This window comes from Furipterus horrens, unplaced genomic scaffold (assembly GCF_987537825.1).
Source record: "Furipterus horrens unplaced genomic scaffold, mFurHor1.1.pri manual_scaffold_2, whole genome shotgun sequence".
In the NCBI taxonomy this organism is placed as follows: Eukaryota; Metazoa; Chordata; class Mammalia; order Chiroptera; family Furipteridae; genus Furipterus; species Furipterus horrens.
The window spans coordinates 167947214-167967790 of record NW_028327172.1 but is presented as its reverse complement, the minus strand read 5'-3'; the positions used below and the strand labels follow the sequence as shown (position 1 = coordinate 167967790).

At 38.8% G+C, this 20577-nt stretch overlaps 2 long non-coding RNA genes across 2 annotated transcripts in view; both read right to left on the bottom strand.

The window, feature by feature from the left end:
• Positions 1–20577, bottom strand: part of LOC150019903 (uncharacterized) — an 85093-nt gene that overhangs the window by 37969 nt on the left and 26547 nt on the right. The gene's annotated exons all lie outside the window — the stretch shown is intronic.
• Positions 7453–11646, bottom strand: LOC150019904 (uncharacterized). Its single transcript, XR_016509306.1, has 3 exons — positions 11548–11646; positions 8876–8921; positions 7453–7714 (listed from the first exon to the last, which is right to left on the bottom strand). It is a non-coding gene; the product is annotated as an uncharacterized LOC150019904 (long non-coding RNA).

Below are 20577 nucleotides of genomic sequence, written 5' to 3'. Positions count from 1 at the left end.
GCTAAAATAAATGTAAGGTTCCTACTTCACAGATTTTCACCTATTGCGGGGGGGGGGGTTGAGAATGTAATACCCACGATAAGTGAGGAAATACTGTATTTCTTTAAACCCTTGATTGTCGGACTTCCATACAGTTTGATTTTCTGGCAGTTATGGTTGGTTTTTGTTTTGAAGTTAATCGTGATCCTTCTTATGCTGTTCGAGGAGGCAAAGCATGTCTACCTATGCCTCCAACTTGGGTGGAAGTATGTAAGAATCACTTGTTATCTTAAATTTTCAACACTGATATAGCTGCAAATCCTCTTGTCTTAGCCTGTACACTACATAGGCTGCTTTATTTCCAGAAAATATAACCATTTCTCATATTCCTTCACCCAGAAATAAAAAAAATTATGGATTTCAACATCTATCATCCCGATCTCTAACTGACCACCAGTTAGTGAATCAGTCTTCTCAAATGTTGGTGTAATTGTTACAGGGTGGGAAAAGGGAACCCCAAAATTTCAGTGATGGGACTCAGTGGAGCACAGCCATTTTTCCTAAGAAGGCCTTTGCAAATCTATGGTTGGTAGCAAGTGCCTTAACTATGCAAATGGCTTTGGTCCTTCCAAAGCGTCAAGGAGATGGGAGGGGTTTTGGCCATAGAAAGGTAACGAAAGAGCTTACAGGGCCTACCCAAGGTTCTGGGAATGGTCAGAACCAATTACCATGCCCACTGCGTCATAGTCAGGGATTTAAAAATCAGGAGGCAGCCATCAAGCAGGGTAATGCCATGCAGTTTGTAAGGAGGTAGGAGAGAACCATGTGCTTTTGAAAGGGCATGGAGCCAGACAGTCTAAAAGAAGGAAAGGGGGCCATGTGACCTGGGCTTATAAGAAAGCCAGCCTGCTGCCGCTTTAAGTGTGCTGACTTCAGTGGACTCCAAGCTGCCAAGAACTCTGCCCTGCAGACCTGGACTTTCTGAACTTTTCTGGACTTTCCCATGATCCAGTGCAACACGGCACCTGTTTTCCTGGACTGTTATAAGGAGGCTGAAGACATCCTGTACTACTATATGGAGGCTGGTGACATCATACCCCAGATCCTGAAGGATAGAGTGGACAGATTAGGAATGGGGAACTTCTTGGCATGTTTTTCGCTGATAGCCTTCTGGGGAGCAAGGGAAACGCTGGGTCCCGTGGGAGAACAGGGCTCTGAGAAGTAATGCTCACAGCCCTCCCCAGGTTGGAATATTGTAAATAAAGACCTGCTTTCCTCATCATTAATTGTTGAGTCTTATACCAAGGTGCCACGTGATTCAAACCCCCTTTTGCTCGGTAATATAATCACAGGTTCTCTTGATGCCGATTTTTCATTTTCATTTTCATTTTTCTTTACCTCCTTCATTTGCAACCCATGACCACTGCTTTCAAAAAATTCATTAAAGCAGCCAATGTTTTCTAGTAATTGTGCTGATAAAGAATTTAAAAATACTGTGAAATTCCAAGTGTCCCTGAACACATCTCATTCTAGGTTTCAGCCAAAATGTTAGGCTTGTGCGAAGAAGACGGTAGGAGACATGTAAACCAACTCAAAGCCTTTATTGGGGAGGTCTGAGCAGGCCTGGCTGAGTCTGGAGTGACTGCAGCCACATAGTATGTGTTTAATGGAAAATAATTAGAATATTATGTAAATAGTCCAGTAAATAATTATCTTTCAGATCATATATTTTTTCTTTAACATTTGTGTATATTCTTGGGATGTTTTCAGAAGTAGATTTTCATATGTATCTGCCTGACCTATAGGATAAGCTGTGCAGGCTTCAGATTCAAATTCCGCAGCACCTGGAAAAAGAATTAAAGGATTATATTCTTTATCTAGAATACAAATAAGTATAAGTGTTAAGAAGAATGAAAACATTTATATATGACTACAATACACACACAAGATTACTATGAAATATAATTTGTCCATGGTTGCCGACTGTATTCATTGCTATTGTGGCTAAGTATCAGAGCTTCTGGTTTTTTTGTTCTTCATTCATTTAATCAACAACCATGCACTGAGTATGACAAGCACTGGAGTTACAAGGTGGAGATGACACAGTCCACCCCTGAACAATCATATATTATAAACTCAAAAGACAGATGAATGTGCAATTTCCACTCAGAGTCATATATAAGATGACAAATATTAAGGGCGCTCACTACTGGAGCACACAGAAGGGACATCCAAGTTTTGTGTCAATATTGTCAGCTATTTGATGAAGGTGATATATATATATATATCTGTAAGTGGGTAGCTGAAGAATTAGGAAAGAGTGTGCCAGAGAAACAAATGAAGCAGATGCCCAGGCTATAGGTGAGGGAGAACACTTGTGGAATTAGAAATAGTCTAGTTTGGCTAGATGCTAGAGCAAAGGGGCAGAGAAGGGTAAGTGGTATTTTGAAATAAGTCTGAATTATTTGGCAAGAACTAAATGGATTTCTGTGTTTTTATTCCATGCAAAGGAATCTGGAGTTTTTCCTGAGGGTCAAGGGTAAACCAATGACAAAGTCGATGACTGGAGATTTAAATGTTGCCCCTCAGCGACAGCTATATGAACTGTAACTGCTTGACTAAGCATTACTAGATGAGTCAGGTTATTGGGCCTTATATCTCTAGCAAAAACATGAGAGGTGGATGAAGCCCACTTTTCTGACAAGAGGCACTAGGTGTCACATCCAGCTAGCACACCAGCGATTTTTGTTACTGTGAAACATTTTTATACTTTTATTAAAAATGTGTTGACTTTGGGCTATTGAATATTTATTTTGATTATCTTTTGACCAATGGCAACAGAGAATCTTGTTCTAAAGAAATTACAGTATCGTGACAATTATCCAGCAAACAGAAGGAAACATCTTGTTCTAATTAAGTCAAAATATCCCATTCTGTTTTGACCTATGAGAAAGGAAGTTGATAACAGTGAGACCCTGTTCGTATAACAACATATAGAATAACTTACGCTTCTCAACAAGGCATTGCTTTTCTGACTTATCTATCGGTAGATATCTTTAAAAAACAATCTCATTGGGAATGCTGCACACTGGCTAAGTTTTGTAGTTCTTACCGCTTGCCATTTGTTTATGGCACTAGGAAGGTATTGTTGAGTTCCCAGTTTTAGTTACTTTTCTTAGTCAGACAAATCAGGATATAATAACAAGTATTTACTTACTAAATATAATCCATTTGTTGTAAAAACTAAACAAAAGAACCATTTTTATAACAAGTACAATTTGTTATTATGTGATTATAGAGGAAACATACAACATCCTAACTTTAAAATCTTTTTTCGTTTTTACATAAAGATATAATATGAAATTTTAGGCGTCGTGACTAAAGAAATGAAATTCTTTTCAGACAATACTGTCCCAGATTTTAAATTACCTACAATAAACTGTTTAAGCAGTACTGAATACTATTCTATTAAGAAAGAAATTATAAAAGAAAAACTGTACGTGAGATTTACACATTTTTTTTCACTGCTCTTTCTTATCAAAACTTCTTTACTCCTACTTATCAATGGCGGGACTGCCAAAAGTAATTCACTATTAGATGTCTTACCAAGACTTTTGCTACTTTCGAAACCCGTTTTAGATCTCCTTTCTTCTGTATTTTCAGAAGTTAGTTGATGATTGCTGTGCATAAAATTGGTGATAAATAATATGACTACCGTAATACTGATATCAAAAATATTTTTCAAATATATTAAATTCTTAAGAGTATTTCAGATAATATCTTGAGCTAATATCAAGACTTTATACCATACATTTCAAATTTGAAAATTCTACAAACTTTTTATTAAGGAAAATAAAAACATGAAACAGTCATGACTTGATGGCAATACACTTCTGTAAATTAATTAGAGTTAGCTTGACATAATGGCAAGTGTCTTAAACTCAGAAGTCCTAGGTCTGTAGCCAATAGCTATTTGTTCTAAAACAGTACTTCTCTTTGGCTCAAAATCCTCCTCTGCAATATAAGAATCTCACTGCCTTATTCTACAAGGTTGTTAGGATGATTGACTAAGTGAGATAATACACCAAGAAGAGATGCTTAGGGAAACAGCATGGTAAAAGTAAAATCTGTTCATGAACTTTATTTGTTGAACCTACTATGAAATCGCAAATCAACCCCAAAGTGGGTTTTTCATAGTTTCTAACATTTAACTGTTGCAGTTTCCAGAAAATAGAATTAAGTTAGTTATTAGCTGCTCCTTCTTTGTGGCTTGTAATTCAGGGCATCTCAGCAATTATATAACTTGCAGTGAAATTTATTTAGAAATATATTACTTCATTAAGTCAGATAACATAATATTCCCCTCTTATTGTAGCTAATCATACAAATGGCAGAAAATTAATAGAAGTCAGGACCCGGCCTGGACTACTAGCATCCTTCTCCACCTGCTCAGACTCTGAACCAGCAGATCTTTATGAGAACGATGCTTAATCTCCCGGTTTATTCCCAATAGACTTGGAAGATAAAATCCTACTTGTCAATCATGGATACTGATGAGTCAGGGATAGGGCTTTAGCAATTCTAATACCCAATAACCTACTTTGACTTAAGAGCTTTCTGTCTACTGACTTCCACATGAGGCATAATTAAAATATTTTGATACGTGAGGTAAATTCAAGCAGTTGGGAGAGTTTCATTGTTACGGAAAACAGATCACTTGAGCGGTCAACCTTAACTATAGAATCTCAGGCAAGTTGATCATCCATTTGTCTATTGCCTTTCCCAGTAAAAATTCTCTAAGGAGTGGTTTACACTTATTTACTACAATCTGACTTCCATGGCAACTATTTTTAGAAACTGCTTATTTTAAGGGTCACTTGTTTTTTTTTTAAGTATATTTTATTGATTATGCTATTACAGTTGTCCCAATTTTTTCCTCTTTCCCCGCCTCTGCCTGGTACCCCCCTTCCCTCCAGCAATCCCTTCCTTAGTTCATGTCCATGAGTCATGCATATAAGTTCTTTGGCTTCTCCATTTCCTTTACTATTCTTAACGTCCCTGTCTTATTTTTTACCTACCAGTTACACTTCTTAATCCCTGAATCTTTTCTCCATTATCCCCCTTGTCCCACCCTGCTGATAACCCTCTTCCCTGTCTGGGCACACCTGTTACATTGTAAAGGGAGCCTTAGGTTTTGTCAGTGCAGGATGGCCGGTTTCATCATTTGTGGTGCTGCATGCGGGGGAGGGGTCAGAGAGGGAAAAATGCAACTGGCGCCCCTCTAGCTGTTGCCCTGGTGGTGGTGCCCAGATGGGTGGGTTTGCATATGTTCTAGGACTGTGGGGGGGGTCCTCTAAATGGACTCTCCTGAGAGACAGGCAGTTTCTTCTGTTGCCCAACCCCAACAGATTTTAACAGCCAGAAGCTACGACGCTTTATTTTCCCAGTACTGGAACCTCAGGCTGCGTTGTCTGGCCTGGGTCTGGAATTGCTTCCGAGTTGTTCCTCTGGGCTTTTATCTGCCACATATGTATGTGGGACCGCCCATTCCACTGGCTGCCATCAAATTACATCCTCTCCAAATTGGCTCCCCATCGCCGCTCCTCCTACCTGCCTGGATGAATACAGTAGTCCCTCTCTATATGGCGGTTCACTGTATCACGGGATTTTAAAAAACATTATATTTAATTATTTATCACGGATTTTTGGCTATATCCCGGGATTTTGTGGTGCTGTATACGTATGCTGTTAAAGTTACATAGGTTTAAGAGTGTAGAATATGTTTAAGAACGTAAGTAGTGTTTATAAAAGTGTGGAAAAGTTTAATATAGGAGTGAGAAAGGTTAATGAGGGACTAGGAACGGTTTATAAGTGTGTGGGAAGGGTTTATAAAGCCTTAAAATACATAAAAATGCTAAAATAAATGTAAGGTTCCTACTTCACAGATTTTCACCTATTGCGGGGGGGGGGTTGAGAATGTAATACCCACGATAAGTGAGGAAATACTGTATTTCTTTAAACCCTTGATTGTCGGACTTCCATACAGTTTGATTTTCTGGCAGTTATGGTTGGTTTTTGTTTTGAAGTTAATCGTGATCCTTCTTATGCTGTTCGAGGAGGCAAAGCATGTCTACCTATGCCTCCAACTTGGGTGGAAGTATGTAAGAATCACTTGTTATCTTAAATTTTCAACACTGATATAGCTGCAAATCCTCTTGTCTTAGCCTGTACACTACATAGGCTGCTTTATTTCCAGAAAATATAACCATTTCTCATATTCCTTCACCCAGAAATAAAAAAAATTATGGATTTCAACATCTATCATCCCGATCTCTAACTGACCACCAGTTAGTGAATCAGTCTTCTCAAATGTTGGTGTAATTGTTACAGGGTGGGAAAAGGGAACCCCAAAATTTCAGTGATGGGACTCAGTGGAGCACAGCCATTTTTCCTAAGAAGGCCTTTGCAAATCTATGGTTGGTAGCAAGTGCCTTAACTATGCAAATGGCTTTGGTCCTTCCAAAGCGTCAAGGAGATGGGAGGGGTTTTGGCCATAGAAAGGTAACGAAAGAGCTTACAGGGCCTACCCAAGGTTCTGGGAATGGTCAGAACCAATTACCATGCCCACTGCGTCATAGTCAGGGATTTAAAAATCAGGAGGCAGCCATCAAGCAGGGTAATGCCATGCAGTTTGTAAGGAGGTAGGAGAGAACCATGTGCTTTTGAAAGGGCATGGAGCCAGACAGTCTAAAAGAAGGAAAGGGGGCCATGTGACCTGGGCTTATAAGAAAGCCAGCCTGCTGCCGCTTTAAGTGTGCTGACTTCAGTGGACTCCAAGCTGCCAAGAACTCTGCCCTGCAGACCTGGACTTTCTGAACTTTTCTGGACTTTCCCATGATCCAGTGCAACACGGCACCTGTTTTCCTGGACTGTTATAAGGAGGCTGAAGACATCCTGTACTACTATATGGAGGCTGGTGACATCATACCCCAGATCCTGAAGGATAGAGTGGACAGATTAGGAATGGGGAACTTCTTGGCATGTTTTTCGCTGATAGCCTTCTGGGGAGCAAGGGAAACGCTGGGTCCCGTGGGAGAACAGGGCTCTGAGAAGTAATGCTCACAGCCCTCCCCAGGTTGGAATATTGTAAATAAAGACCTGCTTTCCTCATCATTAATTGTTGAGTCTTATACCAAGGTGCCACGTGATTCAAACCCCCTTTTGCTCGGTAATATAATCACAGGTTCTCTTGATGCCGATTTTTCATTTTCATTTTCATTTTTCTTTACCTCCTTCATTTGCAACCCATGACCACTGCTTTCAAAAAATTCATTAAAGCAGCCAATGTTTTCTAGTAATTGTGCTGATAAAGAATTTAAAAATACTGTGAAATTCCAAGTGTCCCTGAACACATCTCATTCTAGGTTTCAGCCAAAATGTTAGGCTTGTGCGAAGAAGACGGTAGGAGACATGTAAACCAACTCAAAGCCTTTATTGGGGAGGTCTGAGCAGGCCTGGCTGAGTCTGGAGTGACTGCAGCCACATAGTATGTGTTTAATGGAAAATAATTAGAATATTATGTAAATAGTCCAGTAAATAATTATCTTTCAGATCATATATTTTTTCTTTAACATTTGTGTATATTCTTGGGATGTTTTCAGAAGTAGATTTTCATATGTATCTGCCTGACCTATAGGATAAGCTGTGCAGGCTTCAGATTCAAATTCCGCAGCACCTGGAAAAAGAATTAAAGGATTATATTCTTTATCTAGAATACAAATAAGTATAAGTGTTAAGAAGAATGAAAACATTTATATATGACTACAATACACACACAAGATTACTATGAAATATAATTTGTCCATGGTTGCCGACTGTATTCATTGCTATTGTGGCTAAGTATCAGAGCTTCTGGTTTTTTTGTTCTTCATTCATTTAATCAACAACCATGCACTGAGTATGACAAGCACTGGAGTTACAAGGTGGAGATGACACAGTCCACCCCTGAACAATCATATATTATAAACTCAAAAGACAGATGAATGTGCAATTTCCACTCAGAGTCATATATAAGATGACAAATATTAAGGGCGCTCACTACTGGAGCACACAGAAGGGACATCCAAGTTTTGTGTCAATATTGTCAGCTATTTGATGAAGGTGATATATATATATATATCTGTAAGTGGGTAGCTGAAGAATTAGGAAAGAGTGTGCCAGAGAAACAAATGAAGCAGATGCCCAGGCTATAGGTGAGGGAGAACACTTGTGGAATTAGAAATAGTCTAGTTTGGCTAGATGCTAGAGCAAAGGGGCAGAGAAGGGTAAGTGGTATTTTGAAATAAGTCTGAATTATTTGGCAAGAACTAAATGGATTTCTGTGTTTTTATTCCATGCAAAGGAATCTGGAGTTTTTCCTGAGGGTCAAGGGTAAACCAATGACAAAGTCGATGACTGGAGATTTAAATGTTGCCCCTCAGCGACAGCTATATGAACTGTAACTGCTTGACTAAGCATTACTAGATGAGTCAGGTTATTGGGCCTTATATCTCTAGCAAAAACATGAGAGGTGGATGAAGCCCACTTTTCTGACAAGAGGTTCAGTGTGCAGGTTGACAGACCCATAGGCATGGCAGAGGAAAGGAAGGGGACAGCCAGAAACTAAAAGAGATACATGGACTTTTGAGATTTTAAAAAAGCTATGAAATGTGATAAATGAATGCAAATAAGTGTATTCTTCCTTGTGAATGTTTATGCTTTCACATTTTTCAATCCCTATGTATAAGAAAATACTTAATACAGTATGGGTTACTCAAACATGTAAATGGATGCCATTTGCTATTTATTTCAGAAATCAATAATATCAAAATTTAATTAATAAAGTATGGCAACATACCTTCTTCTAGTTCTCTAGTTAGAATTTTTTCGAACTCCTGCCGCATCTGAAATAAGTCAAGTATAATTTATAACAATGAAGTTAAACAAGAGACATTATTATAAGAATGACATATAGCTTATGAAATGTGAGCTTTAAATAATTTTATTTAATTTCTATCTATTTTTAAAAGGTTTCATTTATTTATTTTTAGACAAAGGGGAAGGGAGGAAGAGAAACATCAATGTGAGAGAGAAACATCAATCAAGTGCCTCTCACACGCACCCTGACCAGGGATGGAACCCACAACCCAGGCATGTGCCTGAACTGGAAATTCAACCAGTGAACTTTCAGTTTGTGAGAGACGACACCCAACCAGCTGAGCCAGGGCTAAATAATAATTTTAGAGACTAGCCCTAACTTGGGGATTGCGTAAATAAATAAATAAACAATCACATAAGTAAAATCAATTCCCACTAACTTTTATGAATATGTAAATGCTACTTAGATTAATCTGATAAAAGGTACAGTTGATATTGGTCTATTGAGTAAACATGACTTTAGGAAAGTGATGTTTGATCCCATTGGTACAACAAAGTTTAAACAGGTGAAGTCATATTTTACAAGGAATGCATTATTTTGCAATTGTTAGGAAAACTGCCCTTTGAAAAAGTTTAATCAGGGACTCTGCTCAAGATGGCAATATAAGTAAATGCAGTACTCACATCCTTCCACCACCACATCAAAATTGCCACTAAACTACAGAACAACCATCATTCAGAACCACCTGAAATATAGCTGAATAAAAGTCCTGCAACAAGGGATTTAAAGAAGCAGCCACATTGAGGCTGGCAGGAGGGGCAGAGATGCAGAACGGGCTGGTCCCACACCCATGTATGATGGATAAATATCGGGAAGGATATCTTGGCTGCAGATATCCTGAGAAGCGAGGTGGGTCCTAGCCCCACACCAGGGCCCCTAGACCAGTGTTCCCGTGCCAGGAAGAAAAGTCCCCATAACTTCTGGCTGTAAAAGTCAGTGGGGATTGAGGCTGAGTGAGATGGAGGGCTTCTGAGTCCCAGGCATTTTTCTTAACTGTCCCACACACAGACTTCCTTGGACTCACTCCCTTTGAGCCCCAGTACTGGGCAGCAACTTAAGACACAAGAGACACCCAGGGAGGAACTGAATTGCCTGGCATCTGGGTAAGAGCTGGGTGGGGGGCCGTTTTCTGCCAGACAAAAGTGCTAGCAGAGGCCATTGTTCTTTTCTGAGACCCTGACCCACTACAGAGAGGACAGGTGGGCACCATATCTGAGTCTCCATCAATCAGACAGACTCACACCGTTTGCCCTGTCCTGGTTATTCCCTGAGACCCCACTCCACCCAACCAGTGGGCCCACCTAAGCTGTTTATAGTGGCTTTTTAAAAAATATGAATGGCCTGTCTTGGCTCATGCTTCAGACTTTCCTAAAATATCTCAAACAAGCAGCAGCTGGCCTCAGTATGCCCTGTACCTATCACTAAGTGGCCTCAACCTAGCACTAGCAGCAGCTGGCCTTGGTTGGCATCTTGTCCTTACCTAAGCACCCTGAAGCCCAGCATAAATAGATGGCTTTTTACAGATTTATTTGTAGCTCATGCCAGTTGGCCCTGGCAGAACACAGGTGGCAGCTGACCCTGAACCTTCCAAGAGGCCCCAGAGCCCGCGCTCCCGTTGGATATATCCAGACCACACTGAAGCAACCATCCGACCACTCAACATGTGAAACACTGAAGGGGCAGACTCAACTGGCACCAGACCCCAATGAAGTAAGTCCTGCTCTGTGGGGTGGGCCGCTGCACAGCTGATCCTCCACAGTGGTTGGTGGTCACAGCCAGTCCTTGCAGCCAATGGGCCTGAGAGTAAATATCTTCCATTGATGTGCCAACACCAATCAAGGCTCAACTATAAAAGGAGGGAGTATAGAGCCCACACAAGTGGCACGCCTGGAGTGCCAAGCTTGTGTGATCAGGGAGGTTGTGTCGCTGGACCCTGCAGAACACCTACTACATAAGGCTACTCTACCAAGCCTGAGAGATGTAGCAGCTCTACCTAATTCATAGAAACAAACATAGGGAGGCTGCCAAAATGAGGAGACAAAGAAACATGTACCAAATGAAAGAACAAAGCAAAACTCCAGAAAAACAACTAAACAAATGAGACAAGAAATCTACTAGACGCAGACTTCAAACACTGATTATAAGGATGCTCAGTGAACATAGTGAGAACTTCAATAGCATAAAAAAGGACATGGAAATCATAAAAAAGAACCAGACTGAAATGAAGAATAATTTGCAGAGAGTTGACTCAACAGGACAGTGGATGAAGCTGAGAATCAAATCAGCAAAAGATACCCAATCAGAACAGCAAATGAAAAAATAATCCAAACAAATGAAGATAGTATAAGGAGCCTCTGGGACAACTTTAAGCATACAAACATTCACAGCACGGGGTTGCTGGAAGGAGAAGAGACAGAGCAAGAAATTGAAAACCTATTTGAAAAATGACAGAGACTTCCAAAACTTGGTGAAGGAAATGGACGTACAGTCCAAGAAGCACAGAGTCCCAAATAAGATAAACCCAAAGAGACCAACACCAAAGGTTAAAGACAAAAAGAGAATCTTAAAACCAGCAAGAGAAAAGTAGTTACCTATAAAGGAGTTCCCATAATACTGTCAGCTGATTTATCAACAGAAACTTTTCAGGCCAGAAGGGATTGGCAAGAAATATTCAAAGTGATGAAAAGCAAGGACCTATAACACATGTGAAATGTGCAAGAGTCTTGTTAGATTCAGTGCCAAGGTTTTTATGGCACACTAATCACACAGGCATCTTCCCCATAGCATGTGCCAAAATACATGATTCCCAGAAGGAAAGGAAGTGTTCAGCATGAACCCCACTGTTTGTACAAACAGTTTGGGTATAGTGAGCCATTCTTATCAGTTAGGGAATGATGGGAACCCTCCCCAGATTCAGGTTTCCAGACACCAACCAAGGCCAGATATTGAAGCAGGACTTTCTAAGGATAGCAGCCTTAGGCCTGCTGTATGAAATTGTTCTGCACAGCAGCTATAGCCCTGACTTAATTTCTGGCGTTGTCTTAAAATTTATCTAACACAGATTTAAAGAACACAGATTGAGGAACTATTATGTCATGCACTGTGTTAGGAATACAAACACTTGAACATAAAAAAACTTTAAACCAGAGAAATCTCATCTGTTATGAAATTGTCTGAAATAAATTTTTAAGTTTTCAGTTCTAAGAAGAAGATCTAATGAATATCCGTTCAATGATATCTGTATTTTATAATATCATTAAGTAACACAATTGAAAGAAATTATAAATTACTTCTGAGGTATTGGACAAACATTAACTAAAATGTGAAAAGTCAAGTAAAAATTAGCAAAACAGATATGGAGTAGTCTACAGTACAATGGAATCAAGTGGGCAATGCTAAACTTCATGTAATGGTAAGAGAGGCAACAAATTAAATATCATGAAAGACGAGAAAATATGCTTCAATAACCAGTGCAACTAAAGTCACAGACTTAGGTGATATGTTATTATAATTATTGTCTTTAAAGTTAGAATAACAATGCTGGGTAAGAAATTCACAGTATAAACAGTCCAAAATGTTAAATAAAGCTTGTATAAATAAAAATAGCAATTAAGAATATTCTCTCACATAAGTTGACCAAAATTTTAACTTAAAAATAGAAATTAACCCATTTAGTGTTACAAGATTATTTAATTCATAAAAAGGATTTATCTCAGTTTCATTTAAACAATAAATACCCAATATGCTTAAGTACTTGGATATCAATCATTCACTTATTCTTAAGCGTGGAAAAATCAGGGTGCAGCAAAACTTTTAAATTGTTATGAAGCGTCACCAAACTAAAACCCATTACAAAGTAAAGCAAAGCATCTCCCAGTATACCATAAGTTATTAGGCAGTAATATTTAATTTCTAAAATTGAAATTATATGTAGCTTTTAAAAATTTTTTAAATGTGTCAGTTTAGTTACATTTGTTGAGTAAAGTTAATGATAGGCATCTCTTTAAAATGAGAGATCTGGGGACTTAAAAACGATTGCAGAATTTATGTCTCCTTTCTATATTAGCACAAATAATTAAGGCCTTGGAATTTCACCAAATTAAACACTAAAATTATATCAGAAATCTGAAGCCCAAGGGAAAAAAGATACTATAACTAAGCTTGGCCAAGTAAGTCTCCATGCTATTATTTGAAGTCCGCGGCCTTAAAGTAGGAATCAAGTTTTCTTTTGGAGTATAATTTGCATAGAGTACAGAACTATTACTAAGATTTCCAACATAAGGCGTCTCCAGGACTAGCCTTGTATTAGGAGTGTTGAGTAAAAATCTGTTCCGCTCATGGGTCATGCATAGAAGTTCTTTGGCTTCTCCATTTCCTTTACTATTCTTAACGTCCCTGTCTTATTTTTTACCTACCAGTTACACTTCTTAATCCCTGAATCTTTTCTCCATTATCCCCCTTGTCCCACCCTGCTGATAACCCTCTTCCCTGTCTGGGCACACCTGTTACATTGTAAAGGGAGCCTTAGGTTTTGTCAGTGCAGGATGGCCGGTTTCATCATTTGTGGTGCTGCATGCGGGGGAGGGGTCAGAGAGGGAATAATGCAACTGGCGCCCCTCTAGCTGTTGCCCTGGTGGTGGTGCCCAGATGGGTGGGTTTGCATATGTTCTAGGACTGTGGGGGGGGTCCTCTAAATGGACTCTCCTGAGAGATAGGCAGTTTCTTCTGTTGCCCAACCCCAACAGATTTTAACAGCCAGAAGCTACGAGGCTTTATTTTCCCAGTACTGGAACCTCAGGCTGCGTTGTCTGGCCTGGGTCTGGAATTGCTTCCGAGTTGTTCCTCTGGGCTTTTATCTGCCACATATGTATGTGGGACCGCCCATTCCACTGGCTGCCATCAAATTACATCCTCTCCAAATTGGCTCCCCATCGCCGCTCCTCCTACCTGCCTGGATGAATACAGTAGTCCCTCTCTATATGGCGGTTCACTGTATCACAGGATTTTAAAAAACATTATATGTAATTATTTATCACGGATTTTTGGCTATATCGCAGGATTTTGTGGTGCTGTGTACGTATGTTGTTAAAGTTACATAGGTTTAAGAGTGTAGAATATGTTTAAGAACGTAAGTAGTGTTTATAAAAGTGTGGAAAAGTTTAATATAGGAGTGAGAAAGGTTAATAAGGGACTAGGAACGGTTTATAAGTGTGTGGGAAGGGTTTATAAAGCCTTAAAATACATAAAAATACTAAAATAAGTGTAAGGTTCCTACTTCACAGATTTTCACCTATTGCGGGGGGGGGGGGGGTTGAGAATGTAATACCCACGATAAGTGAGGAAATACTGTATTTCTTTAAACCCTTGATTGTCGGACTTCCATACAGTTTGATTTTCTGGCAGTTATGGTTGGTTTTTGTTTTGAAGTTAATCGTGATCCTTCTTATGCTGTTCGAGGAGGCAAAGCATGTCTACCTATGCCTCCAACTTGGGTGGAAGTATGTAAGAATCACTTGTTATCTTAAATTTTCAACACTGATATAGCTGCAAATCCTCTTGTCTTAGCCTGTACACTACATAGGCTGCTTTATTTCCAGAAAATATAACCATTTCTCATATTCCTTCACCCAGAAATAAAAAAAATTATGGATTTCAACATCTATCAGCCCGATCTCTAACTGACCACCAGTTAGTGAATCAGTCTTCTCAAATGTTGGTGTAATTGTTACAGGGTGGGAAAAGGGAACCCCAAAATGTCAGTGATGGGACTCAGTGGAGCACAGCCATTTTTCCTAAGAAGGCCTTTGCAAATCTATGGTTGGTAGCAAGTGTCTTAACTATGCAAATGGCTTTGGTCCTTCCAAAGCGTCAAGGAGATGGGAGGGGTTTTGGCCATAGAAAGGTAACGAAAGAGCTTACAGGGCCTACCCAAGGTTCTGGGAATGGTCAGAACCAATTACCATGCCCACTGCGTCATAGTCAGGGATTTAAAAATCAGGAGGCAGCCATCAAGCAGGGTAATGCCATGCAGTTTGTAAGGAGGTAGGAGAGAACCATTTACTTTTGAAAGGGCACGGAGCCAGACAGTCTAAAAGAAGGAAAGGGGGCCATGTGACCTGGGCTTATAAGAAAGCCGGCCTGCTGCCGCTTTAATTGTGCTGACTTCAGTGGACTCCAAGCTGCCAAGAACTCTGCCCTGCAGACCTGGACTTTATGAACTTTTCTGGACTTTCCCATGATCCAGTGCAACACGGCACCTGTTTTCCTGGACTATTATAAGGAGGCTGAAGACATCCTGTACTACTATATGGAGGCTGGTGACATCATACCCCAGATCCTGAAGGATAGAGTGGACAGATTAGGAATGGGGAACTTCTTGGCATGTTTTTCGCTGATAGCCTTTTGGGGAGCAAGGAAAACGCTGGGTCCCGTGGGAGAACAGGGCTCTGAGAAGTAAAGCTCACAGCCCTCCCCAGGTTGGAATATTGTAAATAAAGACCTGCTTTCCTCATCATTAATTGTTGAGTCTTATACCAAGGTGCCACGTGATTCAAACCCCCTTTTGCTCGGTAATATAATCACAGGTTCTTTTGATGCCAATTTTTCATTTTCATTTTCATTTTTCTTTACCTCCTTCATTTGCAACCCATGACCACTGCTTTTAAAAAATTCATTAAAGCAGCCAATGTTTTCTAGTAATTGTGCTGATAAAGAATTTAAAAATACTGTGAAATTCCAAGTCTTACCTATCTTAATTTATTTATTAATTCATGAAACAGTTATGAAGTACCAAACATATGCAAAGAAATACACATTCCTTGCTAAAAAGACAGAGCTACAAGTATAATACAATGTGACGATTAAGACTTCACATATGAAAAGTTTTAAATGAACACAAGGAAGACTTTATAGAAGAGGTAATATAAAAAGAGGGAGTCACAAAGAAAATAAACGCTAGGAAGCAGTTCTACTGAGAGATCAGAATGTGAACATAAAAATTAGGCACATAGCATTGAGGTATTTCCTAGGAACTCGAAAGGAAAGGTATAAAATAATAAAAGCAAGTAGTGAGAGATGAGTGAGGAAAGGAATTCTGAAAAACCTTGAATGCCGCACTAAAAAGCTGGAATTCACTGCTTAAAAGCAATGACTACTAGCCAAGGGAGTAATAATTAGATTTCTGCTTTGAATGATTTTTAAAGCAGCTTCATATGAAGCACATATAACATGAAGGAAGAAATCAAAAGAATATCTTGAGGGAAAAAAGTTTACTTTTAAATTACCTACATGTTGAAGTAATGTCAGAATGATGGCTAAATAAGGTGTCCTGTATGCATGCCCCTTCCCCGGCACTACCACCACCATGAACAACAATGTGGCACCCATCCACAGACAAAAGTGCCTCTGTGGGAGCTGTGGGATCCAGCAGCCCCAGGTGGAAAGGAAACTAAAAGAAATCGTACCCACCCTTACTTTGGATAATAAGCATACCAACCATAGTCACAGCTGTGAACCCTGAATGCTCAGGAACTGGCTCTAGCCACTCTCAGCAGTGTCTGGCAGCTGCTTGAAAACAATTTTGGATAATCACCCACAGAGCAGAGAGCATTTGTGAAAGTCCAGGTTTCCATCTGGATGCAGGCAAGAGGGTGGTATTAAAGACAGGAAGAGGTGACTGTTAATTCAAATTTAAATACAGCAATGAAAACCTTTAAGGAACATAAAATAAACCAAGGAAACATGACACCAGTAAAGGAGCAAAATAAACTTCCACTAACCAATCCCAAAGACATGGGGGTGTGAGATTTACCCAATAAAAAAAAGTCGAAAATAGCAGTTTTAAGGAAACTCAATGAGTTACAAGAAAACACAGAAGAGCAATTCAAGAAAATAAGAAAAACAATACATAAACAAAATAGGAAGTTCAACAATGAGAAAAAAGTAACCAAACAGAATTTCTGGAGTTGAAAAATAGAGTGAATAAAATGAATAATGTAAAAGAGAGTAATGACAGCAGAATGGACCAGGAAGGAAAAAAAAAATCTGTAAATTAAAAGACAGGAACTTCAAAATTATATAATCAGAGAGAACAAGGAAAAGAATGAAAAAAATTGAAGAAAGCCTATTTGAATTTTGGGATACCATCAAGAGGAACAATTTGTGCCCTGGCAGGGTGGCTCAGTTGGTTGGAACATTGTCCCATACACCAAAGGGTTGTGGGTTCAATTTCCAGTCAGGGAACATAGGAGATACCTAGGTTGCTAGTTCCATCACCAGCCAGGGTGCATACGGGAGGCAGCTGATCAATGTTTCTCTTTCTCTCTCTCTCTCTCTCTTTCTCCCTTTCTCTCAAATCAATAAAAAACACATCTTTAGGTGAGAATAAACAAACAAACAAAGAAACAAACAAACAAGTTGCCAATTACTGTAGCCCCAGAAGAAGAAAAGAGGGAGAAAGGGGTAGAAAGCTTCTTTAAAGAAACAATGGCTGAGAACTTCCAAACCTTGGGAAGGATTTGGACATGCAGGTTCCTGAAGCTCGGAAGTCACCAAATAAACTGAAAAAGATCTCCAAAACGCTTTACAATAAAACTGTCAAAAACTAAAAAAAAAAAAAAAAAAAAAAAGCTTATAGCTTTATAAAGCTTACAGCTTATAAGAAAACTCCCATGAGTCTCACAGTGAATTTCTCAGCAGAGGTCTTGCAGGCCAGGAGAGTTGGATGACATATTAAAGGTGCTCAAAGGAAAAAACTGCCAACTAAAAATATTCAGTCTAGCAAAGCTGTCTTTCAGAAATGAAAAGGAGGGTGAAAAACAAACAAACAAACAAACAAAACCTTCCCAAACAAAAGCTGAAGAAGTTTATCTCCACAAAATCTGCCTTACAAGAAATGCTGAAAGGAGTTTTTAAGCTGAAATGAAAGGAAATAAAAAGTAAACCATTAAAAAATCAAATTCAGAGTAGATTAATACTGCAAAATGATGGTGGATTAACCAATTAACCCTAGTATTAAGGTGAGAAAATTAATATGAATAACTGTAACTAATTTGTAATGTAAAAAGAGGTAAATTGTGTCATTAAAAACATAAATGGGAGGAGAATATGGATAGAGATTTTTTATGCAATCGAAGTTGTAATCAACAAAAAACACAGTTGTATATGATGTTTTATGTAAACCTCATGGTAACCACAAAGCAAAAACCTACACAGTAGATTCACAAAGGATAGAGAACAGAATCAAAGCATACCACTACAGAAAATCAATTCAAAAAGGAATGCAACAAGAGAGGGGGAAAGGAACAAGAAAATTACAAAATAGCCAAAAAAAAAAAAAAAAGATAGCTTTAGTAAGTTGCTATCTGTCAATAATTTATTTTGTAAATGTATTAAATTCTCCAATCAAAAGGCACAGAATGGCTGGATTGATTGAATAATAAGATCCAACTATATGCTTACTGTCTATGGAAGAGTCAATTCATTCTTAAAGACACTTTTAGGCTCCTCATGCAGGGATGGAAAAGAGAACAGTTGTAGCTATACTTATATCAGACAAAAGAGACTATAACCCTTTAAGTGCCCAGCATAATTCAAAATTTGGATCAACCTGAGAAAAAATTATATAAACATATAACCTGAGGTACAAAAAAAAAAAGAACAAAGCATAAAATATGAATTATCCCATTGTTATTTACATTTATAGCCATCGAAAAGAGTAACTGGGAGCGATGCTGGCACTTCTGGGAAAATTTGTCAGCGTCGCTCACAGCGACATTGGCACTCAAAGCGTTAAGCCAAAAACTTTAAGAAGAGAATAAGGAGGTCTTTATATAATGATAAATGGATCAATTCATAAAGACAGTATAACAATTACAATATAAATATATATGCACTGACAACTGGAGCACGTAAAAATATTAAGCAGATACTAACAGAACGAAATGTAGACACAGGTACTACAATAATAGCAGGGAGCATCAATATCACACTTTCAGCAATAGATAGACCATCCAGACAGAAAATCAACAAGGAAATGTTAAACTTGAACCAAACATTAGATCAAATGGACCTAATAAATATTTATAGGACATTTTATCCATCCTTCAAAAGGGTTTCAAAGAAATATCTGCACTCCTATGTTTATTACAGCATTTTTCACAATAGGCGAGATATGAACACAAACTCTTCTGGTTAACACTAAGCATCTAAAAAAGGGGGCTCTTTCTCAGAGCAATTATTAAACAATTCCTCTTGACCCAAACTTCAAAAGTAAGTCTATAATTATAGAATAAGAGATAATCTTCATTTTGAAAATAGTTGATGGATGGCAACTTTTAAACAGAAAACATTTGGTTAAAGTTGCCTCAAACTTAGGAAAAGACTAACAAGTTGCCATGGTAACAAGAAGCCACCAGAACTGGTTTTAATTGTGTTTACTCAGATCAGTGACCATGGGCCTCACTCACCAATCAATGTAAACTGCTTCCTTCTGAAAGAAAGCCAGTCAGAGACAATCTTATTTAAATAAACATGCCTGAGAGTGCCAACCGATCAACACTCATCTCACTAGAATTGGATACTCCATTTCCTACACTGTACTTTACATCCCCATAGCAATTCTTAACTACCTATTTGTACTTGTGCATCCCCTCACGTGTTCACCCAATTCCCGACACCTGCCTCTCATCTGGCAACCATCAAAATGCTCTCCATATCCATGATTCAGTCTCTGTTTTCTTGTTTGCTCAGTTTGTTTTTTAGATTCGGTTGTTCATAGATATGTATTTCTGCCATTTTATTGTTCATAGTTTTATTCTTCTTTTTCATAAATAAGTCCCTTTAACATTTCTCATAATAATGATTTGGCGATGATGAACTCCTTTTAGTCTTTTCTCGTCTGGGAAGCACTTTATCAGCCCTTGAATTCTAAATGATAGCTTTGCTGGGTAGCGCAATCTTGGCTGTAGGTCCTTGTTTCCATGACTTTGACTACTTCTTAGTCAATCCCTTCTAGCCTGCAGTTTCCTTTGAGAAATTAGCTGACAGTCTTATGGGAACTCTCCTGTAGGTAACTCTCTGCTTTCCTCTGGCTGCTTTTAAGATTCTCTCTTTACCTTTAACCTTTGGCATTTAAATTATGTGTCTTGAAGTGGGCCTCTTTGCATCCATCTTGTTGGGGATTCTGTGCTTCATGGACTTGCATGTCTATTTCCTTCGCCAAGTCAGGGAAGTTTTATTGTTCTTTTCAGATAGATGGTCCAATTTCTTGCTCTTTCTCGTCTCCTTCTGGCACCTATATGGTATGAATGTTGGACATCTTGAAGTTGTCCCAGAAGGTATTTATATTATCCTCATTCTTTTCCTGATTCTTTCTTCTTCTCATTCTTATTGGTTGTTTTTTGCTTCCTTAGGTTCCCAATCATCGGTCTGATTCTCATCTTCATCTACTCTACTTTTGTGTCCCACTAAATTGTTCTTTATTTCAATTACTGTATCCTCCCTTTCTGACTGCATCTTCTTTATGCAGTTGAGGTCCTCACTAAGTTCCCTGAGCAGCATTATAACCAGTGTTTTGAACTCTGCATCTGATGAATTCTTTATCTACATTTTGTTTAGTTCTT